This window comes from Sphaerodactylus townsendi, linkage group LG11 (assembly GCF_021028975.2).
Source record: "Sphaerodactylus townsendi isolate TG3544 linkage group LG11, MPM_Stown_v2.3, whole genome shotgun sequence".
Classification (NCBI taxonomy): Eukaryota; Metazoa; Chordata; class Lepidosauria; order Squamata; family Sphaerodactylidae; genus Sphaerodactylus; species Sphaerodactylus townsendi.
In genome coordinates this window covers 33,859,423-33,885,522 of record NC_059435.1, presented here as the reverse complement: position 1 = coordinate 33,885,522, position 26,100 = coordinate 33,859,423, and positions in this window count along the sequence as shown.

Sequence of the window (26,100 nt, the reverse complement as noted above, 5' to 3'; positions counted from 1 at the left end):
AGAATGCATTTTGCCAAAGAAGAAGCATATCAGACACCTGTTTCAAAAATCCTGGAGTTCAAAATAGCACACCAGATTTCAAGTGCAAAGGCCTGTAAAACAAGGAAGGTTCAACTGAATTCCAAATGTTTCACTGCATGATAAACCTGGCAGAGTTTATGAAAAATAATAAATCTTCTACTCACTAGTACCATGTAAAGTTCCTGGCCTTACAGCTGCCAACTTCCAGGTGGTGGCTGGAGATCTCTTGGTGACTGAGAATATTTCACCTGAATAAATGGCCACTTTGGAAGAGGACTGTATTGTATGGCTTTATACTCCACTGAAGTCCATCCGCTCCCCCAAAGCCTGTCCTCCTCAGGCACCACCCCAAAAATCTCCAGGTATTTCCTACCTGGAGTTGGCAACCCTATCTTACCATGCTAACCTGATCTTGACAGATATCAGAAGCTATTCATGATTGGCCCTGGTTAGTATTTGGATGGGAAACCTCTAAGGAATACCGGAATTGCTATGCAGATGTAGGCGATGATAAATCTTCTCTGTTAGTCTCTCCCCTTGAAAATCGTCATGCATCGACTGCAACTTGACAGCATTTTACACACACACTCACCCTCACCAAGTAACCTTCACTCACCTTAGAAGCTTAACTGTTTGAGTGTTCCTGAGAGCCAGCTGAAGCAAAAATGAATGCTGTACCTCTGGCAAAATCTAATCACATTAAGATCCACCTTACTTCTCACTGGCCATATAATTTTATTTAGGTTTCTTGAACCAGAAAATGCCATAAACTGCTGGAGATCACAGTAAGCAAAAAAAATAATGTATATTTTGTATGTAGAGATGTCAAGGAAAGTAACAGTGTGATGTACCAATGAAACTATAGTGATGTACTGTCGATGGCTTTCATGGCTGGATTCAACTGGTCGTGGTGGGTTTTCTGGGCTGTGTGGCCGTGGTCTGGTAGATCTTGTTCCTAACATTTCGCCTGCATCTGTGGCTGGCATTTTCAGAGGTGTATCACAGAGGGAAGTCTGTAACACACTATAATGAGTTTTAAAACAGTGGAAGCATATGCTGTCTATTCAAGAAAACACCTATCTGTCAAGAAAACATCTGCTTTAAAATTATTCTAAACTTCCCCTCAACCTTCTATTTACTCTGGAATGCCTTACTGGCAATAAAGTATCCAAGGATGCCTTCACAGGTACCAATTCGTTAGCATCTCTGTGTAGGAAAAAGAGAGTGCCCCACCTGCTGGCCATTAAAACACTTCACATTCCTTAATGATGAATTCTGGGCTTCAGAATTGTTTCCTTTTAATGGCTCAGGTACAAGTTCACACCATGTCAATCTTCCTCAGATTGGGTCCCCACCCCCCCGCTGCCGCCCCACTGTTATTCTTACATCCAATTAATAGTTTCTCTGAAAATTGACATTGGATTGGACAAGCAGGCAGTGTCCTGCTTTAGGGGTAGTCTCTAAAGTAGTCTGCTCCAGAGATGGTTTTCTACCCAAGCCAGGGTGGCTCAATGCATACATCAACAGTTCTTTTAGCTACTGGCATGAGAGCTGTTGGGTCTAGGGAATGAAGAAGAGAAGAAGAAGAGTTTGGATTTCTATCCCCACTTTCTGTCCTGTAAGGAGACACAAAGGGGCTTACAATCTCCTTTCCCTCCCCCTCCCACAAGAAACACCCTGTAAGGTGGGCCCAAGTTTACCCAGCTGGCATATGTTGGAGTGCACAAGCTAATCTAGTTCACCAGATAAGCCTCCACAGCTCAAGTAGGAGTGCAGGGGATCAAACCCGGTTCTCCAGATTAGAGTGCACCTGCCTTTAACCACTACACCACACTAGCTATAAGGTCACAGTTAGAGGATTGTGTTTAGCTCACAGGGACATATGGAAAGAAATGATTATTCATGTGTCCATGCAAATAGTAATGAATAAATAAAGTAATGAATAAGACAGCACATTGCTGGCATTGCTTGTGGTCAGTAGGGAAACTCAACTTTCTCATGGCTTTGTACCTTGACACACCTAAAAGCCTTAATTAATCACAAAAAAACTGGATACAGTTTCAGGCAAGCAATGGTATAATAATGCAATGTTAACTTTTGATCCTGGGTGATTTTCCCAATTATTACAGCTCATGGAGCAAAGAGACGATTCAAACACAAAGAAGACAACTTGAGCCAAGCCAGTTAACCTCTTCTATTGGCAGGGCAAATAACAATCATAATAATTCATGAAAAATGGGGTTGGTCGGACGCCTCCTATTATTCCTATTATTATTATTATCAGTATAATGTTACCGCTGTTTTAAAGATTTTAATAACTTATTTATTGTGTTTTAAGTTGTTGTACACCGCCCAGAGCCCCTAGGGGATGGGGCGGTATAAAAATGTAAACAATAAATAAATAAATAAATAAATGAAAGGTGATAGATTAGAAACCTATCCTGTCATTTGAAAAAATCAAACATGATGAGACAGATCCAAATAAAAAGATTTTCCCATAGATCTGCAACCAGCTGTGCACCAAGACCAGCCTGGAGTCATGTCTACAGGCCCGCATTCTTCTGGATCACATAGTCTTATTTGTAGCATACTGCTTCTTGAACCATGTAGGTTGGCCTGCCCTTGAATTGGGAGATTAAATGATATGTCTGTCCAAGGCCCTTTCCCAGATGAGAACATCCAGACATTTGGGTCTGAAGGCCATGTTAAATACAGAAAGCATTGGATGGAACAGATCAGTTCGACAGTGGCATATGTTTTCAGGTTAGCAGTAGCCCATCAATACATTTCTATTTTTTGAATGCTAATCTGAGAAATGGTCCATAAAAATGTTGATTTAGAAGTCCATGGGCGGTGGTTGTTATCCTTTGGGAGAGTGGAAGAGAAGCCATCTATTTCCTAAGGAGAAACTAAGGAGGAACAAAATAGTTTTAGCACTGGACATTTTTACATTCTCCAATGCCAACTAGTAGCAAAAAAAGGATTTGGAAATCTGCCATGTTATATCAACATTTTTCAGTGAAGTTGCAGTGACAGTATTGTCACAGTAGAACCCTGCCCCCAATGGAGACTCATTTTCCAAATCTGCATGAGCTACACCAAACACTTGTGTCAGGGAAGAGCCCTCTCAGAAGTGATAAGAGATCTTTTCCTTCACCTCCTACCAAGCCATATGCTTTCAGCAAGACTTCAGTATTTCAAAAGCAGAGATATCAAGCCTTGGAATAAACAGTCCAAAAGCCCCGATAGTTAGCTGCAGAGCAATCCTGTAGGCTTAGCTCGGCTTAGAGGTTTTATTTGCCTTCTTCCTGATAAAGCCAATCTGGTGCCTTGAAGGGTTAAAGAAGCCTACAGAGTATGGTTAAATAAATCTAATAAACACCAGTTAGTGTCAGCCTTTCCCATGCTAGTCTATTATTTCCTGCTTAAAAAAGAAAACACATTTTAAAGTTAATTTAAAATGACAGTTTTCATTCTAATCACATTTCTTAATGTGCCCAGAGGAGTCCCCATTGCCAGCCTGAAAATTTCTCTGTCAAGAAGCTCCATCCAAAGAGAGCTATCTGGGACTGGGAATTATGATACCACCAATTCATATTGCATTGACGTGCCAGGAGATGAGAAGGCCAGGTGTGGGGTTAGCTTGTCTGGATATTTGTAAGACATCAGTTTACTACTGAAATAAAGTTTGGCAGTGCAGAATGTGAGAGACTCGAATACCTGGTCCTGCCAGGTTTGCCCAGTTTCCACCTTTGTTGTCCACCACTGCTCTGAGCTGTGATGAGAGAAAAGTTAAAATGAACAAAAAACAGCATAATGTGCACTATGACAAAACTTCTGGCAAATCCAGAAGTGACATCACAATGCACCCAATGCCACTGCCCCCCACCCATTTCCCCACCCCCAAATCTCCTATCCATTGCTAGGCCTAGCTTAGTAGCTGGGTCCTTCACTCAAAAGCTTGGGACAAACCATGGCCTCTTAGCCTACTTTTCAGGCTGTTAGAGCATCTCAGCTATTTAGAGGAAACAAGAGACTGAAATTAGGTGAATAAATAGAAAACCTGTCCACAGTGTGCTTTCCATGGAAGCAAAGAAACTTATTCCAAAGTAAATTACTTTGCTTTTTACTTCCGTTATAGTGTGCCTTTCTTGCTGAGAGTTAAGGTGGATTGCATTAAAAGAATGCAATAAAATAAAATCACACAATTAGGTTGTTTCCACATGGGAACAGGTTTGTGTGATTTCACCAGCCCATACAGCACAGCAGCACAGCAGCAATTATACTTCTGCATGGCAGGTTTCCCCACAGTTCCCTGCCCCAGTCTCCTGCCAATATGATGATGATGAAGATGATGATGATGATTGTTGTGGATGTTGTTGATTTCACAGCTGCCAGATCTTTAGCTGGTTGTTTGAGCCTCACCCAGAGGGCTAGGAAGTTGTAATGTATCAGTGTAGTATTTGTGCGGATCCCAGCAGGGCTGCCTTCTGAATATGACAGATGTTAATTTTGTTTATTTGAAGATGTTTCAAGTCCTGCCCTTGTGTTTTCAGAATGGTGCCCAGGGTACCAATACCGGTGAGACAACCTCAGCTGGTTTGTACCATGGACGCTGAAGCTTGATTTTCAAATCGTGGTATTTAGTGACCTTCTCATGTTCTTTTTCAATGGCCCTGCTGTCACCGGGTACTGCTATGTTAATGATGGTCACTTTCTTTTCCTCTATCACTGTGATGTCAGATGTATTATGTGCCAACACTTTGTCCATTTGGATTCAAAAGTCCCACAGGATCTTGACCTTCTCATTTTCCATTACTTTCTCTGGACAATGATCCCACTAGCTCTTAGCTGTTCTTATGTTGTAATTCTTGCATAAATTCCAGTGGATCATCTTGGCCACTGAGTTGTGCCTCTTTTTGTACTCAGTCTGAGCAATCTTTTTTGCAGCAACTGAGGACATAGTCTACAGTTTCATCAGCTCTTGGCAGAATCTGCACTTTGCATCATTCAAGGATGTTTCAATTCTGGCCTTGATCAAATTTGTTCTAATGGCTTGCTCTTGAGCAGTTAAAATTCATTTTACAAAACGGTATAAGCAGTAATTGCAAAGAACCGCTCCTTCATATGCCACTATATTGCTTGTTCACATTTTAGGACAGCAGTAATGTTGGGGTGTTGTGGGGATTCTGGGCTGTATGGCCATGTTCCAGTAGCATTTTCTCCTGACGTTTTACCTGCATCTGCATCTGTGGCTGGCATCTTCAGAGTGATTCTGGCTGTGAAAACCTTTTACAAAGCAATAATACCAAGAAACCCATGTAACTTTATATTTACTCAGCTTTTTCTAACTGACTCCCTTTCTAGACCAGAGGTGTAGCAAGGGGGAAAAACACCTGGTGCACTGGTGCGTCCTCCATTCCCGCCCATGAACATCCCTACCCCATCCCGGAATGCCCCTGAAACACCCCCAGAATGCCCTCACCACACTCCCACAGGGGTGCGTGCCTGGTGCATTGCGCACCCCCTGTCCTCTTGGAGCTATGCCTCTGTTCTAATGCAAGAACTAAGGAATAAAAATAGCCATGTAGTAATGAAAGGCAGGTATGCTGAGAACTTTGTCACAAATATACTTATCAAACCAAATTACCTTGATCAAGCTTCCTTGTTTCCACAGAAAGTGAGCTTCAAAAAGCTCACCTTGGTTGTTTTTGTCAAAATTCATCTCGAGCGCTATGATGAACAGATCTGGATACGTACAGCAAGTGTTTGTACTACAAGTCCTTGGTAATAAGTAACAAATAAGTTGCAGCATGTGGCTACTTTTGCATTTGCACAGGTTACTTGTCCACAAATAAAATCTTCCAGGTTACCAGATAAGAAACATGTATCCCCTGGCATCATGTTTGGATCATTAAATTAATGTACTTGTTAAGCATGGAATCACTTGCGCTCCAACCCCTCTTTGCATCTGTGCAGTTGAATGCACGTTTTAAATTACCAATATTGGCTACATTGATTTCTGTACCCGTGCAGTCAGTAGCATCTATTTGAGATTAAATCTAAAGAGCTGATTTCAAGATTAGCTAGGGTCTTGGCCCAATGAGCCATTTAAGTAATAAGTTGCAACTGGGCATACTGCAAACTTTGACTAAACATAGTTGCCAAGTACATTTATCTTGTTCTGCTCACTTGATTGACATGAGATGAACTGAGGAATAGGGATGATCAATTAAGTTCAGCTTCAGAGGTCCTGATTCCTGAGCCTGCACCTACAGAATTTACGTAAGTAAACAGCAGATATAAGACTTCCGCTGTTGTGGCACTAAAGCATGGGAGACTTTCTCTCTTTGACCCAAACCATCTTTAGGATTTAGGCATTAGGTGAAAACAGTCCTCTTTTCCTGGACCCTATGCTTATTTTTGTTGTTTCTGTTAAGTTCCACAATCTTTTTAAACTTATGTTTTAATGGTGATTTATTGTAAGCTCGTTCTATGAACGTAGGGATGGTTTGTTTTATTGTCAGCTATTCTATTGCTTTTGATAGTTGGAAGCTGCTTTGGGTTTATGGTATAGTTGGTTGAAGGTTATAAATATCAATATTAGTATAAATAACATTTAATTCTAGTCTGTATAAAACATTATATAATGGGGAAGGTGCCTGTGGTCTGAAGGAATACTTCCTGCTCCTCAGCAATACTCTTGCTCCTATTTCTCTGCCCACAAGACTGCATTCCTTCTACTCTTCAGCCAGTTAGATTATTATTGCTAGAGAGCTCATTAAGGATTTTTCACTGATACTATACCACCCATCATATCTTGGGCCTGAAAGGGGAGAGCAAGGATGTAGGTAAAGGGGGGGCTTCCTTTAACCCCCCCATTACATGTCTGAAGCTCCGCCCCCCAGTTTGTGGTTACTTGTATATTTAAGTGTTTTTTCAGTTTTTGGCCTGCAGAGGATGCAATTTTTTGGCTAGCAGCACCAAAATTTCAGAGATTTTGTGGGAGGCTCTCCTGATGATACCACCCAGGTTTGATGAGGTGTGGTTCAGGGGGTCCAAAGTTATGGACTCCCAAAGGGGGTGCCCCCATCCCCCATTGTTTCCAATGGGAGTTGAAAGGAGATGGGGGCTACAACTTTGGGGGTCCATAACTTTGGACCCCCTGAACCAAAATTCACCAAACCTGGGTGGTATCAGAGGGAGAGTCTCCTAAAGATACTCTGAAAGTTTGGTGCTGCTAGTGCACTAGTCAATAACCCCCTGACAGCAGGCACCCCCCATAATTTCCCCAGATTCTCCTTTTAAATCCATCCCCTTTGGCATGGATTTAAAGGGAAAATCTGAGGTCCCCAGTTTAAACATTGAAAGTGATGCTGTTTCAGGGTGGGGGAGAATCCACTCTAAAACAGCATCACTTTCAATGTTGACACAACCCTGAGGGATCCCCAAGTTCTCCCTTTTAAGGTGGGTTTAAGAGAATCACTGGGCTCCCTAGTTTAAACACCATTGAAAATGATGCTTTTTGGGGGTGGATTCCAACATCACGTGGCTTGCCCATGGCCCCAAAAACTAATATTATTTTGCACTGGGCTCAGGCATTTTTTTTTTCCATAGCTTCACAGCCTCTGCCTGGGGGAGAGGGAGGGCAGGAAAGGGACCCCTGCCAGCTGCCGACCTGTGCAGCCCAGCCAGGGGCAGAGGGCATGGCTTGAAGTCTCTGCCATCCTGGCCTCCAGAAGAGCTGCTTTTATAAGCACTGAGGCCAGGGGAAGTGAGGGAGCCCTGAGGGAGAGTGGGGGCCCCTCTCCCAGGGGCAGGTGGGGCGTGGTCCCACCCCGAACCCACCCCATAAAAAATCTATACCTATGTCCCTGGGGAGAGGCAATTGGGGGCAAGCCACTGATGTGTTCTTTGATGCACAACAAGCACATCACAATTTAATCTGACTCAAATTTCCTTATTTGCTCAGGATCTGCCCTTGATTTTCAAGCTTGTGAAGCATTACAGACAGCAGCAAACCTAAGCCTGTCAACAAATGTTCACACAACAGGGAACCGATCTAAGCTCTCTGAGGAACACACCTGGACCGGATGTTTCATTTTTATTGCATTTGGAGAAGTGCACTTCTTTTTAAAAAAATCTCAACTCCTCTTGCAGTGAAATGAATAAGGGGTCACTTATTACTCTGTGGGCAAGTAATTAGAAAACACGCTTCTACTGGACATTAAACAAGAATACTAATGCCTATTCTCATGATTTAGTCAGAACAATTCACCTGCCTCAATAATATGCCAATATAAATCAAAGTCTTCAGCAGCCATTCTTGTGTAAATGTCACCAATAAAGGATAAAAAAGCTAGTTCTTTAACTGTTTGCTGATGATATTTGCATGAGAAAACTTGATTACAAGAATGAGGCTTTTGCTAAGCCTCACCCCCCGCCCGAGCCCCACAATTTGGCATTGTGGGTTTTTTATTCATTCCTTTCTCTCTTCCAAATCCTGTTCTGTTTGATCTGAAGCTACATCCCACCTACAGTACATTTTGTGATTTCTGAGGCTGTCACTCCAAAAGTATGATTCATTTGTTTTCATATTTTGTCATTTTTAATCCCACTGTTTTTAAGACATAGCTGGGAAATATGGCAGTTGATGGGAAGATCTACAGGAAGAAAGACAGTCACACCTTGTAGCTCCTTGGGAAAGAAAATGCAGGCTGTTAAATGAAAACAGGACATGTAGATCTGCCCAAAACTCTCTTCAAAGACTCCATTACAGGGAGTGTATTAACATGAACAACTGAAATGTCAGGCACACTTCTTCAATGTTCCATAACATTTCTGTTTGAATCACACTGTGTGGCATTAAACAGGAGTGGCTGCTTAAATTCCTGAGGGATTGTGGAGTTAGGCATCGTAGTAAATAGTGATCTGGGCTAGCAGAGCTTGGCATAAATATTAGCAGCATGGTCTTCGGCTTTTTCACAGTCAACAAAACAGCACACTTCAGGTCTGGATTTGTGTAAAGCCAGCCATGTCATGGTCCTGCCAACACAAAACAGAAAATTCTAAAGCACACACCATAACTGCAAATATATAACAATTCATAGTGGATCTGAATGCCGGTTGAAAATCTTCATGTGGATATTGCAAGTGATTCAGGAACCTTGAGGATTCCAAAATTTACCATTTATTGAATTGTGTACAAAATTTTCACGTAAGAGTCTCTATACAGGGCGGTTATTATCTGATCATAGTATATATATTTATATATACATTGAGGAAACAGAAGAAATGGAACAGGACCTCTTCTAGATTCTGTCTTTGGCCTGAATGCAAGACTTCTCCTTTACATTGCAAGAGTTCATGTACTCTGCATTTTGTGAAAGACTCACTGATGAAATTTTGATGAGTTCTATATGCATAACTTTTTGCATTCTGTTTTGTTTATTCTACATGCAAGATTGTCTTTATTTTTGTCTGTGTTTTTGACTTTGTAACATAAAGCACAGTGAATTGTCATATATTTGCTGACACTGTATGCTTTGTCATTTTTGTTTTGTTATGGCTCTGCCAACAGCTTTTGTAACAAAGTGTGAGGCCCTTTCCGCATGGGCGCTGTGTGGGGGTGTGTCAGCATAAATCATGCCGACACAACCCCCCCCCCCCGGACCAGTAGGGCTGCAGGCGGCGGCACAGCCTTCACACGGAGCTGCGCTGTAAGCTGAGCATGAACGCTCCGTCTCCCTGGCTTCCAGCGCGTACAGAGAGGCCAGAGGACCGATCCATAGGCTGGAGCAGTGGCTCTGGAGTTGCAGGCAAGGGGGGTCTGCAACGCGCCAGAAGCCAGGAGACGAGGTATGGCGTTCAGCAACAGTGGGAGGGGAATGGTGCCTTCCAGCCGCTGCCATTCACATGGCAGCGTTTGGAAGATGCTGCTTCCAAAAAACCTCGCTCAGGGAGCAAGGTTCGGAAGCAGCGTCTTCGCACCGTTTGGGGGTTAGCAGCACCGGCCATGCAAACCCTCCCCAGAGACACAGTTTTTAGCATCCCTGGGGCGCTGTATTCTGCCCGTGCGGAAACAGCCTGACATTCGACAGGAACAACCACTAAGAAGTACATTCTAGCATAGTGGAACTACCATAAATATGCCAAATAATGCTGATCCCATCAGTTCATGTAGATCAGCCAGTAGTCAACGACACTGGGATCAGAAAAGACCCCATACGGTCCGCAGCAACAGATACATTGAGCCCTTCGGGGATAAGGCGGCCTATAAGTTTAATAAAATAAAAATAAAATAAAAATACATCTATTCACTGGGATAGATCTCATAAACAGCAGTAGATTTAATCAGTTCCTTTCTCTTAGAGTGATCACTTCCTCCAAAAGAACTATGCTTCCTCCACTGGAGGAAGAAGTTACTGAATTCTGTCTAGAAGGATACTAAGAAGAGTGAAACAGAAGAGTGAAAACAGAAGAGTGAAACAATAGCATGTGTGTGCCATAGACTCAAAAACATAATGACAAATATCAAAAGTAGGGATGCCAGCCTACAGGTGGGCCCTGGGGATCTCCAGGAATTACAGCTTATCTATAGACTACATCTTCTGGAGAAAAGTGATGCTTTAGAAGATGGACTCAATGGCATTATACCTTACTGAGGTCCCTGTCCTTCCCAGGCTCAATCCCCAAATCGCCAGGAGTTTCTGGTTCTGGAACAGGCAACACTATCCCACCCCCACCACCCACAATCCCCTGCCAGTATCCAGGGATTCAATATTTTTTCTTGTTATTTTGATTTGCAAGTCTGTGGAATGGTTCTAAAGATGATACTGTTACTCTGGTCAGCTTGCTGGAATACTGAGTTGTTTGTTTCCAGAAACCTTTATGGCATAGGACAAAGACCCAAAACAAGATACAAAAAATTTAAAAACAACATACAAAGCAAAATTAAGATCGTTTGTTTATGACCATGCATAAAAACATGGCCATTTGCTCTAGAGCCGTGGTGGCGAACCTTTGGCACTCCAGATGTTATGGACTACAATTCCCATCAGCCCCTGCCAGCATTGCCAATTGACCATGCTGGCAGGGACTGATGGGAATTGTAGTCCATAACATCTGGAGTGCCAAAGGTTTGCCACCACTGCTCTAGGACATAGCTGGGTTCATTGTTTAATAGATAAACTGTCTTCTGCTGGTCTGTCCAGCACTCTAAGCCCATCAATAAGGTCAAAGGAACTTTGTTCTGGCCCAGTTATGAAGGGGGCAATAACACAACAATGGTGTACAGTTTCTGCAATTTTTACCGTGCAGATGCGAAAACACTCACTATGGGAAACACTGAGTTGAAGAGAAGACTTTGGACAAATGAAATGGTGTCCTGAAAACTTACTAATGGAACAGTAAGCTTCTTGGGAGTGCAACTAGTGGCATTGCTTTAATTATGATTGATAGTAAACAGATAACAACTTTGTCAGTGCAGAGGGGTGGTTAACAAGGAAGACCTACAGATTCAAATATGACACTGCTTGATTAATCTCTGCTCTAATGAGAAATATTGACAATTCAGTCTGTGAAACTCATTTATGCCCCAGGAGAGTAGGAAAGGTATATTGTCATGCTGTCAAGAGTAACACTTTACACAAACACTGAATCACCTGGGAGTCCTAAAATGACTACAGTATGCCAACTTGGGACAAAAAGATGTATATGTGGTTATTATGCTGCCAAGTGGCCTCTAAATCAAAGTGCTACCAGACTTTACCAGAAATCAATATAAAGGTTATTCGTCTACATCTACAGTAAAAGAAAAAAACATTCTTGCTAATATTTAGCAGGAGGAACTGTGGGCACATCTTCACTAACTCCCACCAGCACTGGAATTAAATTTCCACCACAATTGTACTTTTTTGTGTGTGAAATGTAATCTCCACCAGTGGGTGTCTTATGCCCTTTTTACTCCTTTTGTGATTATTATTTGGAGGAATTCTGCTTGCTGATTGATACATATATACCAGTTTTTGGTACTACCCCAAAGTATATTCAGACTGCTGAACACATTTCTGTAACTTACTTCATGATCTCATGAGGACTGTTCTGCAGTAGCTAATGTCATCAAACCCATCAGAGTGGCTGTATCCTCTACACTATCTATTCATATACAATGAAGTCAGTCAAAGAGTGACTCTGCTCCTGTCAAAATGAATTCCTAGTTTTCAGAATCTGTGAATCTTGGAAGGTCTCCCCTTTGTTAATCCAGAAGCAGGAATACTTAAATCGAACATATTGTGAAATCATTGTTATTTTTAATCCATCTCAGACTGTGAATGATTTAATTCTAAAGCAACATAAGTAAGTAAATAGTACTTAAACCAAAAAGAAAACAATAAATCAAGATACTATGAGTTTAAGTGAAAAATCTGGCTGGATCCAGCCTATTGTTCACATGCTGTGCCTATTCATACAGATGCTAGTCTTTGTACAGAATAATTCCTGTATTTCCCATCATGCTTCCTTCTCATTCAGAAACATTTTCTAAAAATAAACCAATCTCATTCACTTTCTGAGAACACACAGGATTCCAAGTTGACCCCAAAAGATTTAATGAAAATACATCATTCCAAAGCAAAAATATGACTCCCAAATGTCTACTTCTACTGCAATGGATTCTGATACTCTAACCCCAAATGTGTTATCATTCCTTGGAAAACTAACTTGCAGTACACAGCAGCCACCAGAAATCTCTAAAGTGACACCTAGACTATGTCAATTCTTGGAGCAGGCTCCTGAAACTCTCTGTCTGTAACAGTCTGTCTTCATCAGCACAGAAGCTGTTTTCTTTCTTCCCACTAGATAATAATACATGTGTCGTCCACACAAATGCCTTCATATGCCCTTTTCTTTCTTTCCATCTGCCTGTCACAAGCTTTACTTCAAAATAATAACTACTGCTTGTCACCAGTGACTTTTGGTTGAAGAATTGTAACCTAATGGGCCCTATATTTCAAAGTAAATTCATTAACCACAATAATTTCAGTTCTCATTGGAAATTCTACCCTAATCTTAAACTCCATGTTGTGTTGTATTAGCGCTTGCCTTTTAATACCGTTGAGGATAGGTATTAAAGATAGGACTGCTAACTCTTGTTTTGAAAATTCCTGGAGATTTGGGGACAGAGCCTAGGGATTGTAGAGTTTGGAGAGAGGAGAGATTTCTGCAACAATGTGATGCACTGGGGTCCATCGTTTAAAGCTGCCATTTCTTCCAGGGGAATTGATCTTTGTACTCTGGAGATCAGTCACAAGTCCAGGAGTTATACAGGGCGAGGATTGCCAGGCAGTGCCTAACAGCTTGCAGGTGACATAGGTAGCTCTAGGAATCCCAAGAAATTCTATGACAAACTATAATGCTTCCACTGATTACTAGAGCTACCCTGGAAGATACACAGACTAGCTCTAGGAGTTGTCAGAAACTCTGCTAAAACTATAAAGTTTGAGATTCCTATAGCTATCTGTTAGTCACTTCCAGTGACAATGCAATGGCAGCCCCATCTGGAGGTTATTAACCCCAGTTAAAGGGGTTAATTCATTTATTTATCAAAATGGTGGCACAGTAATAAATTAAAGAGGGCAAAATTTGCCGCTTTTGTGATCACTCAGGAGAACTTGCTGATAATGTCCTTCTCTGATGTCTATTGGTTGTTATAGCATCACGAGTGGAGTATAAGCCTCTCATGATTAAGGAATTAATTTACATGCTTGGACAGAATTCCATTTGCATCTGCATAATGCAGCTGTTAATATTCACAAACATATTCAAAAATAATAAGTCATGTTGTCATGTGAGTCTGAACTGGCCATTGATCCCAGAGATTCCCTGAAAAAATATATAGCATGTAAACAGTATCTTTGTTACTTGCAGCGTTTGTTCTACCCACATACCCATCTCTACTTTTTTTTCTTTTCGTGTTCAGCATATTTAGATGTTCCCAAAATAAGAAATGATCCCTTCTCAGGGGAAGGAAAAGTAGAGAACATTGTTGGGTGATATGAAGCTCTGAACTGCAGATTTTACTTTCCCTAACTATTGGTAATCTCCTAAAGAGCCAAGTAATTAGAGCTCCCTGGACATGCCATGAAGCTTGAGAAGATCCTTACTTCAAAGCAGTACCCCACACACCAAGTCTTGTAGCCTGCAGGCAGCACAAGTCTTGTAGCCTGTAGTCCGGCACAAGATGCCAACCCTGTGTGCATTGCTGAAGCACACACTTCATCTGTATCCATTTTCATACAATAGGCAGCATCTGTTACAACACTATACCTTTCAACACTTACAACATTAAACCTCATCTCATGGAAAGTCAGAAGCTCGGTTGTGACCAAATACCCCTCTTCTTCCTGTGGAATATTCCACTGTAGGTGTGGCTCTTCAGGAGCAGACCTACAAGCAGAACATTCCACTGGAAGAAGAGGGGTATTTGGTCACAAAGGAGCATCTATCTTTTGGTGAGACAAGGTATAACCATTAAAAAAACCCTGTAGCATAAAAACAGCACAAAAACTGAGCAACCTAAAATAATCCTGGTAAAACAGTCTTGATACCAGAATCATACCAGATGAACAGTCTGGCAACTAAAACAGAGTAGGTACGTAGGACCAGGTAAGCCTTGAGGAGAAGAACATTCCACAGTTAAGGTGTCACCATTAAAAAGCCTGTCTCTGGTTGCTACCTGCCTCACTCCACTTGAGGGTACAGATAGCAGGGCTGTCAGATGGAGACTAATGCACACAAGGGCTCAGAATTATTACGGTTGCCCTGGCTGCCCAGTTTCTGTAAGTACCTGAATAAGCACTGGAAATTAGCTCCAGGTAGCATTAAAATTAAAAGGGATGGTAATTGTGCTGGAGCAATCCTGCTAACACCCACACCCATTGAGAATAAACATTGCACTAATTGTACATTGTACTAATTGTTTATTCCAGAGTGAGGCATTTTATTCAATTAGCCTTTCCCTCAGCAAGACTGAGTGAAATACATAGCCATCTCTGTTTGGCCAAGTGGCATTTCCTTACAGCTACACATTTTACTCAAATGAATGTTTGTACCAAGGTTAATTTAGATATTTTTCCTAGAGGAAATGAAATCATTTAGTATAAACAGACCCAAAGTTCACTGTGCTGCTGTCCACTCAAGGCATGCCTGAAAAAACAAGCTGGTGAATCATCTGTGTGTGCTCGTGAAATGTTCTCCTCCTCGCTGCTATTACAGAACTGAGACATAGACACACAATCCATCACACCTTCCGAGAAGAAAGTGGTTTTGAAAGTGAGCCGCCCAAGGAGCAGGACCAATTGCTAACTACTTGGCATGTTTTTTTTCTTAGAAATTTACACACACACACACACACACACACACACACACACACACACACACACACACACACACTGTTCCTTTTGGCTGCCTTGAAATGAGATGGGGAGTTTTCCCATCAAATGAAAGTGGAATAAAAATGTTACTTCATAATGAATTTCTGGTTTGGTTGGAAATCTTTATTTATGGGACTGCCCATTATTACTGCAATAAATGCAAACCAGATTAATTCAGTGATATGAAGCATTTAGCAGTGAAAAGAATGAAGGAAAGTCAATATGACTGCTTTCATGTGATACATTTACTTGCTAGACCTCAAGCAACCATGAAGAAATAGGGTGAAAGTGACACCATTCAGATGGAACTTTTAGAATTGCTTCCTTCAATCAAATAGTTTTGTCTAAAGATACCTCATTATTTTGCCTTTTGTTAGGCTTGCCACCAGATCTGAAGATCATCTGTCATCTACCCAGTTAACTGATTAATCATTGTATATTTTTATATTTGCAGATTACCAAAACCTCAATAGCTTTAGACACACTCCGAGAATATTAGACTTTCAATTTTGGCTGACAGACTTACCTCATTCCTGATATACAAGGACCAATCTCCACATTACATTTTCCCTAGGTCAGGATAAAATATATGTTCTCAAGTTCCACACTTCCCAGTCACACTTAAGCCTGATTCAGAACCAAGGTGCAGAGGGAGATGGGGCTAAGACCTTCCCCTACATTATTTCCCCAATCTGAAATTATCTGGGACCTTGTTTGTCTCATTTTTTTAAAATAATGTAAAGCCCATCAGTACACGAGGCCCCAAGGGGCAGAGTGTCTCCCCAGGACAATTTCCAGTTATGAAAACTGTGTGGAGTGGAAGTTCTAAGTCTCTTCTTCTTACAGCTATAACCTGAATCAGATCCAGATCTGCCCAGGAAATGTAGAACTCCAGGACATATCTCCTGACCCTGAGGAAAACACAACTGCCAATTACGCACAATGTGCTTGCTGTGTGATGGGGGGTGAATGACCGTTGCAGCATGATTTCTTGTACTGACCTGTTTCCTCAAGCCCCACTTCCACTTTCTATTCTCTCTGTGGCAAGCGAGATCATTTTTAGCATGACTTTTAATTTGCTTCACTGCCAGGGCTGGGAGATTTGCCAGCGAGCACAGCTTTGCCCAGGAGATCTTCCCTCTGCCAATGGCCAGGCTTCCCTCTCCCTTGAGCCTCTTTGCATGCCTTTCCCGTCTCTTCTGCCTCTTCCATGTTGCTGGCTACTTTGAGTAACAGAATAGAAGCTCACTCACACAACACCAACTTCTAAATCTCTTGGTATTTCTAGATATAGATATAAAGAGAGCATGGAAATAACAGCTTCTGTCCTTCAGCAGGAGCAGCACCAGCAGCTGGAAGTGTTGTGTGAAGGGGAGTGGGCGAGAATATCTGTTTTTGAACAGTCCTCTTCTTTAGCAGCCTGTGGTCCAATAAATTGCTTTGCCTCTTTTATGGGAGGAGGGAGGATTATTTTTGGAACAGTAAGATCAACATAAATGCAGCTTAAAGGACTAAGCCAGCAGTGTTGACTACTGGGTGTAATGAGAACTGCTCCTCTTGATAGGCAGAGTTAAGAGAACCAGGCCTGGAGAGCACTCTGCAGAACCCCCCCCCCCCCAAAAGGAGGGAGTGCCTCCTTTCATTTAAAGAGAGAAATGCGAGGAGAACTCTCTGCAAGCCCACTGTAGTCCTGAAGTAACTATTCCATGCGTTATGGGTCAATATGACGCTGCCATTTTAAATGCACACAGGAACTGGGAAAAGACAATTCACTCCCTCAGACCAAGGTGAATCACTACAAGAACATCTGCAGTGATAAACAATGTTATTTCTCTGATGTGTGTATGGTATGGTATATTTCTTTCTGAACCCATAATTGGCCCAGTCATCCATTCCCATTCAACTGATACATGTTATATTTTCATATATATGCCATACATTTTTAAAAAATGTGTGTAGTGACCTGTCCTTGTTATTTTGTGCTTTCACATCCAGTGGTGAACTCTGCAGAGTATCTGCTGGCCAGTGCTGAAAACAGAAAGTCCAACTAGAAGGACCCTTGGTCCTTCCCCGTGAAGCTCTTCTTCTGAAGTCTCCAGGTGACTGTAGCTTCTTCAGAGTTGCTGCTCACAGTAAAAATAGGCAATTTCCTTTGAAAATATGTATTTGTTGGCTCCCACCCCACTTTTCATCTAATACACAAGTTTCTAAATTAATGTATGTAGATTGGGAGCAATCAAGGGAAAACAGAACTGACTGGAGGTTGAATTGTCTAGCCAAATGAGCAAAGATGGCATCTAGGTCATCAGAGGCCCAGAAACCTAGCAGTTTTTCTGAGCTGACTACCCTGCATAATGAATTCAGATGGAACATTTTGGATTTCTAAGTAATCAGGTGCTCCTGGTTGGAAATGCAGGCAGCTTTGGGGGGTAGGGTTGTAGAGCACTCTAGTAATTGTATCAGACAGTGGCATGATATGGATCAAGACCAGATAGCAGGTGAGAGAAGGAAACCAATGGAACCTTCATCCAACAAAATCCACTTCCCAAATTAGTTATCCTAACTATGCCTCCCCCTTTGGCTGATTATATACTGCTGCTCTGCCCCACAGCAAAGGAATGTTTCCTCCGGTGCAGAGATTTCTGTACCAACATGTTCTGTGTTACGGCACTGCAGATCCCGAAAGCCCCGTGGTTAGTGAAAGCAGGGAAATCCTGATGTTTTCCCTCCCTTCAGGATTTCTGCTCCTTCCAGTCTCCCCGCACCCGCCTCATGCTTCATGGGCATATCAAGGGGATCTATGGCTGGCTTTTGTGAAAAGAACAAAAGTATCAATATAACTTATAAATGTAACACAGAAATATCGATATAACATAGAAATGTCATTATAAAAATTTTAAGGGCTTTAAAAACAATGTTGGCAATCATGTGACAACTGGAAGTGACTTGGAAGTGGGGGCAGGCAAGCTGCACAGCAGGCAGTGGGGACCTCCTTGCATGAAAACAGAGAAATGTGAGGAGACTCCACTGTGGCCCCACTTTGGAGCAAACAGCCCTGAGGAAAACACTCCATTCATAATGGGTGTTTAACAACAGTGGTACTAAGCATACCACTGCATGCCATATTCCGCAGAATTATTCCACTCGTGCATTCATATGTATTATGATCACACATCGGAAGAATATTTTCTTGACAGGATTCTAATTTAGCCAGGCTTCACCCCTCTTGGGTTTTAGTTACACTCACAAGTAGAAATATGTCCTTTATGTACTGCCGTTTTTTCAGTCCTGTTGCTTGTCTGTGCCTAGAGCAAGAAGCCATAATTGCAGACCATTAACAAGAGTCAGTCTCTGAAGTTGTCAAAGTTCGTTTAAGTGCACTGACTATTGCTGGGTTGACACTGACAGGCCCAGTGTGTCTCCATCACCATAGAAACACCAGCATTCGGCTTTACCAGCTGTAGAATTGAGCATCTCACAGCAGGACTGGGAGAACTTGGAGAAGGCACTGACTGCAGTATTCCTTGAAATTACATTTGCAGCTGCTGGGAAACGGCATTCTACAAGGAGTCCCAGCAAACCATTCAAAAAGGCTGTGCCTTTGCTTGCAAATGCTGTGCAAGTCTACTGTGGCGAACAATGTTTGGTGGATACATCTGGCAAGGACCCCCCATCTGCAGAACCAAAACACCTTCTTTATGCATATGCACAAAGCACTGGAACTGACTCAAGTATTCAACAGCAGATGCATTTAAAAGTGTGGAAACCTCAGTCTGTTTTGCACAGTGCAAATATGGTTGATTTCTAAGGCCCTACTCCTGAAATATTCACAGCAAAGATAACACACCTATGGAAAACTTACCAAGAGACACAGACACATTGGAATGCCACATGTTGTGTACAGCAGAGATTTTTGGCTGGCTGAGCGTGGCTTGCCTTCCTCAAATTCATGTTTCAGAAGGTATGCTTTCAAATTAGGAGCTGTGTGCTAATTACAAACTCTAGAGCCCCATAAGTCATTGGCTGGCTGGGGCCATATTGCAATGCAAATGAGAGAGAAAATCTGATTAAAAAAAAAACTGATTCCAAAGTGACAAAGTAAACTCATTCAACACATACTTTCTCATGTGAACAGAACTCCAGCATTATGGATTATGCACCCACTCCACCTGAACCATTTGGAGATGCAGATTATTTACATGGTTATTAATATAATCTGCAGCAATTACAGCAGGCAAACATATAATCAAGAAAGCAAAGGGATTCTTTCTGAAGCACCCTTGCAAATTTAATCTGTTATAGTGGCTAGACTCACAATAGGCCACCTGGGGAAGAAATGGCTTTCTTGTTCAGATTTATGAGGTAAAACCCTGCCAGCTTCCAAGAAGTAAATATGATTTGTAATACATAACTAGGTCACAGACAATGTAGGCAACAACACTGGGAGAATCTGAGCACTTGAACAGCCAACTTTTCTGTAGAACTATGTTTCAATCCAGGAGTTTACATCAGGTACACGCCCTGAGCCCTTCGACACCACCCTGAGCCCTTCGGGAAGGGCAGTATATAAATTTTAAAAAATTTAAAAAATGAACTCAATCACTTACCAAACAACTGCCTCATTTATTTCTACGTTGTATATAGCATCCCATCAGCTGTGTACAACTTATCATACACATACAATGCACTAGTATTCTACCATTTGGCAAAAGGAGAAATAATTAAATTAAATTAAAAGTCAACATGTGTGTGTTCTTAACAAATCAATACATCAGCTTTGTATTTTGCTACATGCATTTTGGTGGAATGCATGCTGTATGTATATGCTGTCAAGTCACTGCTGACTTATGGTGACCTTGTAAGTTTTCAAGGCAAGAGATGTTCAGAGGTGGTTTGGCATTGCATGTGTCTGCATGGGCTAAGAGAGTTGTGAGAGAACTGTGACTGGCCTAAGGTTACCCAGCAAGCTCCATATGGAGAAGCAAGGAATCAAACTCAGTTCTCCAGATTCAAGTCTACCACTCTTAACTAAACTACACTCGCTCTCTGAATGCATACTACATGCTTTTTCCCTCTTAGAGACTCAAGCAGAAAAAGATATACAAAGTTTTCAGGTTCACTCTCTCCCAGTGGCAGTTGATAAAATGGTTGAAGTTCTCTGACCAAATGACTGAGACAAATAAATGCCCCTGCTGATGAATGTTAAGAATTGAGTAAGGAAGAATCTAGTAGGAAATTGAGTTAATTGAAATATAGTTTAGAAGGCTCTGGATTTGGAGTGGCATTTTTTTCTAATTGCAATCAGACAGATGCCTCTGGAAGTTCACAAACAGGCCTAAAAGTAATAGCCACCTCATTTTGGTCCTAAACTGAACTAGAGAATCCTCAGTGGTGTGTGCACATTGGAACATACAAGCTCTTCAAGATCAGATAATTCTCTCAAAAGTGGCTGGATTTATGAAGATAACTTTTATTGTGTGGCCTCAGTTGAGGATCTCTGGAATTTTTGCTGCCAATATCTTGCATACGTTTTGTTTATTTAACAAATATTAGAATTATAGTGCTTTGTCTACTAAGTGCAGCAGAAAGTCAAAGACAAGAACTACAGCCTAAGAACCTTGCATCTGAGTAGCAATTCTCTTTAAGAACATAGTGAGACCAGTTGAGGTGAATTCAGAGGAAGCTATGGTGTGTCTGATTCTCTTTTATCTAGGCCAAGTCCAGAGAAACCAGAGGGCTGGCTTGGCATCATTCATCTGGTGTACATCTGTTCACTAATCACCACAATACGGTTAGCGGGCAGTCATAACTGTAGTCTCTTGCCTTCAAAGTTAATAGTTGCCTGTGTTAGTAACTGTGGCTGTTCAGAAAAGTGCTTGGCAGCATTTTCTAAAAACCAAGAGGGTGACCACATTCCTTACTTGCCTATTCCAGAACTTGAGAAATGTCCACAAAAAATGAGATTGTGATTATCACAAGAAACATCTGCACTGAAGACATGACAATGAACTTTTATGATATTTTATGTTTTGATTTGCAAGCCCCCTTGGGCAGGCTCCCAAGGAAGCAGCAAACATATTTTTTCCAAATAAATAAATATGATCAAACCTGCAGATTCCAGTTAAAAGGGTAAGATGCCATGATCTGTCCTAATTTCCAGGGTATTTTTCAGTGGAGCCCTCATAGAGTATGTTAGAGTTAGTTTAATATTGGCATGGGTTATTAAGCAAAGTCAGCTGAATCAAAGGAATAATTTCTCCACAAGATGCAACAGGAAAAATAGTTCCTAGTGATAGTACCAAAAAGCATGGATAAAGTATTCCTAAGGTACTTTTTATAGCTAAGTGCTAAACTCCCCCCCTTCAAAAGTGGTAAGGGAATTCCCCACTGGAACATTAGCTTTACCAGTCACTATCACTTCTGTCTTGTCTGCATTCCGTTCTCACTTGAGGTCCCTCAGTCATTTCACCATGGCATCCAGGATAGAAAGTCACTTTTGGAGGTGTAATAAAGGATACAGCTAGATATCCTCAGTAAACTGATGACACAGAGTTGCCAGGCTTTTGTCTGGAACACCTGGGGCACTTTGGAGGATGACATGGCACAAGTTATCACATATCACAGGCCATTTCCACATGGCACAATTATACCGGGTTACAATTGGTATCTTACTATCCGGGTCTATTTTATCCCTGTTTCTCCCTTCGCATGACTGCCCGTTTCTGTGAAGGATTCGAGTAAAGACTGGGAGGAAATACTCCAGTTTGTTTTGCATGAGCCACAGTCTTTTGTATTCACACCACAAGCATATTCTCGCATGCGAAAACTTCCCTGGTGTCCCGCATTCTGATTGGCTGTTGTTTTGGGGTGGCAGCTTGTATGAATGTCTCTGCCCTGCCATTTGAATTGCTGGCCCACAAAAAGGCTGTGCTTCTGATTGGTCGATGCACAGCGAGCGGGAGAAAATGAAGCCCCCCCTTTTTTCCAGTTCTTGATAGTGCCCGGTGCAGGCCTCAACACGGCAAGCCGTAGCAAAAAAACAATGGGTTACAGCATCACATCACATTCCCACTCATGTTCTCATTTTTTTTGGAAAATGAGAGACTCCCCCTCCACCTCCATGATATGCCTACTAACGTTTGGACCAAAGTGCTCATCTCCCTACCTATGCACTCCAAGAACCAGTACATGTACAGAAAAGAAAATGGGGACATTTTGGGACTCCACTCCTCAATACCATGAGCAGAAAACGTGTTTGAGGGAACATTTCGGGAGAGGCAGGCTCAGCAGAGTTGAAAACTGACATGGTGTCAGGTGAGGGGAGTGGGGAGTGGATGGCAGGGAGATCAGGTGGCTGGGCAGGAAAAATAAACTGGTTCTGCTCTCGTGGTGTTTGCATGGTAGAGGGTTCAACTCAGGATTTTTTAAAAGAATTGACAAATTAGTGATTTTTTAAAATCCTGGGATGAGGGAAGCATCACAGGACAAACCCACTTTAGGACCAGGAACTGTGCAAACTTCTTGGCCAAACTGGGATATTTCCCTTGCTGAACTGGGGATATTTGGATCACGCAGAAATGACTATAATGATATCACTTCTGAGTAAAGATCCAGAAGTGACATGACCTTATCAATCAATGCTCTAGAAATTTTCCCAGTCTTTATCAAAGATAACACCAAGATGGGAGCAATTCCTAGAGCATCACTCAACATGGTGATTCAATTCTGGGTTTTCACCTCAAACTGATGATGATTCATTGAGTGATACCCCCTCCCCATTTTTTTTATTGAACACAGGTGTGGGATAGGTAGCAAGACCAAGCATTTTCACTCTATAAGCAGCAACCATTGTTATGATTACACCTAGGCCCAAAGCTATGGATGGTCCCATTCAAAGATCAAAAACCAGTATTTAAAAGCATTGGGGAAAGAACAGAGCCAGAAGCTAAGTTTCAAGTCCCAAGCTGCTGACTGTGCATCTGCAGTAGCTTCTGGAAGTGAAACCATTGCAGTGGTATCACTGATATGTCCTTGAGTGACTGTTCACCAGAGCAACTAATGCAGTTGTTCCAAAATTAGACATGAAGACAGATTGAAATGGATCAATGGCAGAACTTCTGAAGCTGCTCTGACATTCAACCACCTGACCCTCAAAGGATAAGTCAGAGAACAGCCAGTAACTAGCTTCAACCTCTTTACATGATGATGAATATTTTTCATATGAATCAAACACTTGTAGCCATTTATGCACTCAATACTTATCCAGTGGCTGAGAAGCAGTCAAGTCTTTGCTTTGCAGTGGAGTTTTCATGTATACATCATCCCTCCATGAGTTTTTTTTTGCTTCCCTATCCCAGCCCATTTGCTATTTTGCCCATCCCCACCTTTTTGTTGTTGCCATGCAACATTTCATTTGGGAGGTTGCCTGCCATCTTTTTGGGGGGGTGGGGAGTCTTTTGCCTAGTGTTAGATTAATGAAACTGCGTTGTTAAATTCACAATCCTGAAATTGTGGCCAGTAGTGAAGTACTGTGGGGTGGGCAGGAAAAGGCAGGTAGGAGCGAGAAAACCTGAGGAAATCTCCTTCACTTTCCCAGCAAAGGTAGAAAAAAGGGCACACTTAAAGATCTTTTGGCAAGCCTGGGGATTCTCTGATCTGAGAGCCGGGTGAGTGCAGAAGAGGGGAAAATGTGTGCATAACTGAGAACCAAACCTGATGGAAATGCATGCTCAAAGTGAGGGAGACCACATGTGCGTAAATGACCACAGACTATAAGGTTCATTCTTAGACAAGCTTGTAGTGAGACTTTATAATACAATGATATGCATAGCCAGAATCAGTTTCTAGATTATAAAGACCTTGGAAGCCTGAGCAGAGATCAAGCAATTATACTCAAAATAACATTGTATTGAAAAAGGAAACAAAAACTTCACCGGAAAATCAACCATTTTCTCTGTCAAGCACAGAAAACATTTTAATTTTCACCCTGTCAGCCAACAGACAATGCTGTGATAGCACATTGTCTGTACTGTAATTAATAGCCCTGTATAGGGTCAATCTTAAGCATGATAACTAGAAAGTAAATTTGCTCAGTACAGTGGGGTTACTCTCAAAAAAGTAGGCACAGTCTTGATGTCTGGCCAAGAAGCTTCCAGCTTTTTGTTTAGGATAAGACCAGAAATATGGAAGAAGACCAATCCTATGTTCTCTCATGGCAATTCTTAATTAATTCAAAACATTTTTCATACTGTGTATCAGAGATTCAAACATATACCTATTATTCGTAGATATTGAAGAATCAATTCACAATCATTTGTAGGCCCCTTTCCTTTCTCAATATTTGCATGATGAAATGGGTGGGCTTGAAAAATCTCCCTAACACTGCATGATTTGAACTCAATTCAGAAAAACATATATGTGCTAACTGGCATCAAGGAATAACAACTGGTCATTTTACTTCATGGAAATCTTTTCAAAGTAATACATTACTACATACTTGTTGATGTGAAAGGACACTTTGCATGACCCTAGATTTGTCATGTAAACTGAACCTTACACAGAATTTTTAAAAAATCACAAATTACTGCCTGGAGACATCCTTTGTCTGGGTGGTGTTCATTAGTCACTGTCTTGATTCTAGTGTTTTTCAGTACTGGTAGCCAAATTTTGTTCATTTTCATGGTTTCTTCCTTTCTGTTGAAATTGTCCATGTGCTTCTGGATTTCAATGGCTTTTCTGTGTAGTCTGACATAGTGGTTGTCAGGGTGGTCCAGAATTTCTGTGTTTTCAAATAATATTCTGTGCATAGCTTGGTTTATCAAGCTGGGCTCACTCAGGTCCAGGGGCTTCTTGCCTGGTCACAGTGCTTTCCAAATCCATATCAATATCACAGGTGGCTCTGTACACATGGTTCTGAGTATGGAGATCAGGCATGAATTTAGGGTGAGGCTTATCGATTTTAAGGCCTGAAATCTCACAAAACTGCTTCCAAAGAGAAAGTAAAAAGGATAGTAAAGATGCTACATATACTCACAGAAAAAGTCACAAATGTCAAAGAGTGTGAATGTCTTTTTCTTGATGTTCATGGTCCATCAAATGGGGGAGAAAATGCAGCATGGGTATACAGTGTTTTTTTAAAAACTAAACTGAGAAATCCAAGACAGAATCCATACTGTTGAAGTGTCTGCATCTTCCTGTCTTTGTAGACCACATTAATCTTGTGACACATGAAAATATTAAACCATGACTAAGATGACTGTGCAGAAAACCAGGGGCAGGGTCGGCCCTCACAAGGCCAGCGTCAACATGCAAAGCAACCTCATGTTCACCACCACAATCCTCCCAAGATTGGTTAGATTTGAGTCCAGTAGCATCTTAGAGTCCAACAAAGAGTTTCAAAGGACAAACCTTCGAGAGTCAAAGCTCCCTTCATTAGAACAGAAGGGGAGATCTGAGTCCTTGCATCCTAGTAAGAAGGTGCAAGGGGTGTTGTAAAAGAATGCTTGTGAAGGACGCAAAGGTACAATGCTTATTATAATTAGCTTGTTTAAATCAGAGGGAAACTGCTGGGGGGAGGGGTAGAAAATTAGCATCGGTAGTGAGATTAAAAAGCCTATGTACTTATCCAGCCCTGGGGGGGACCATTAGC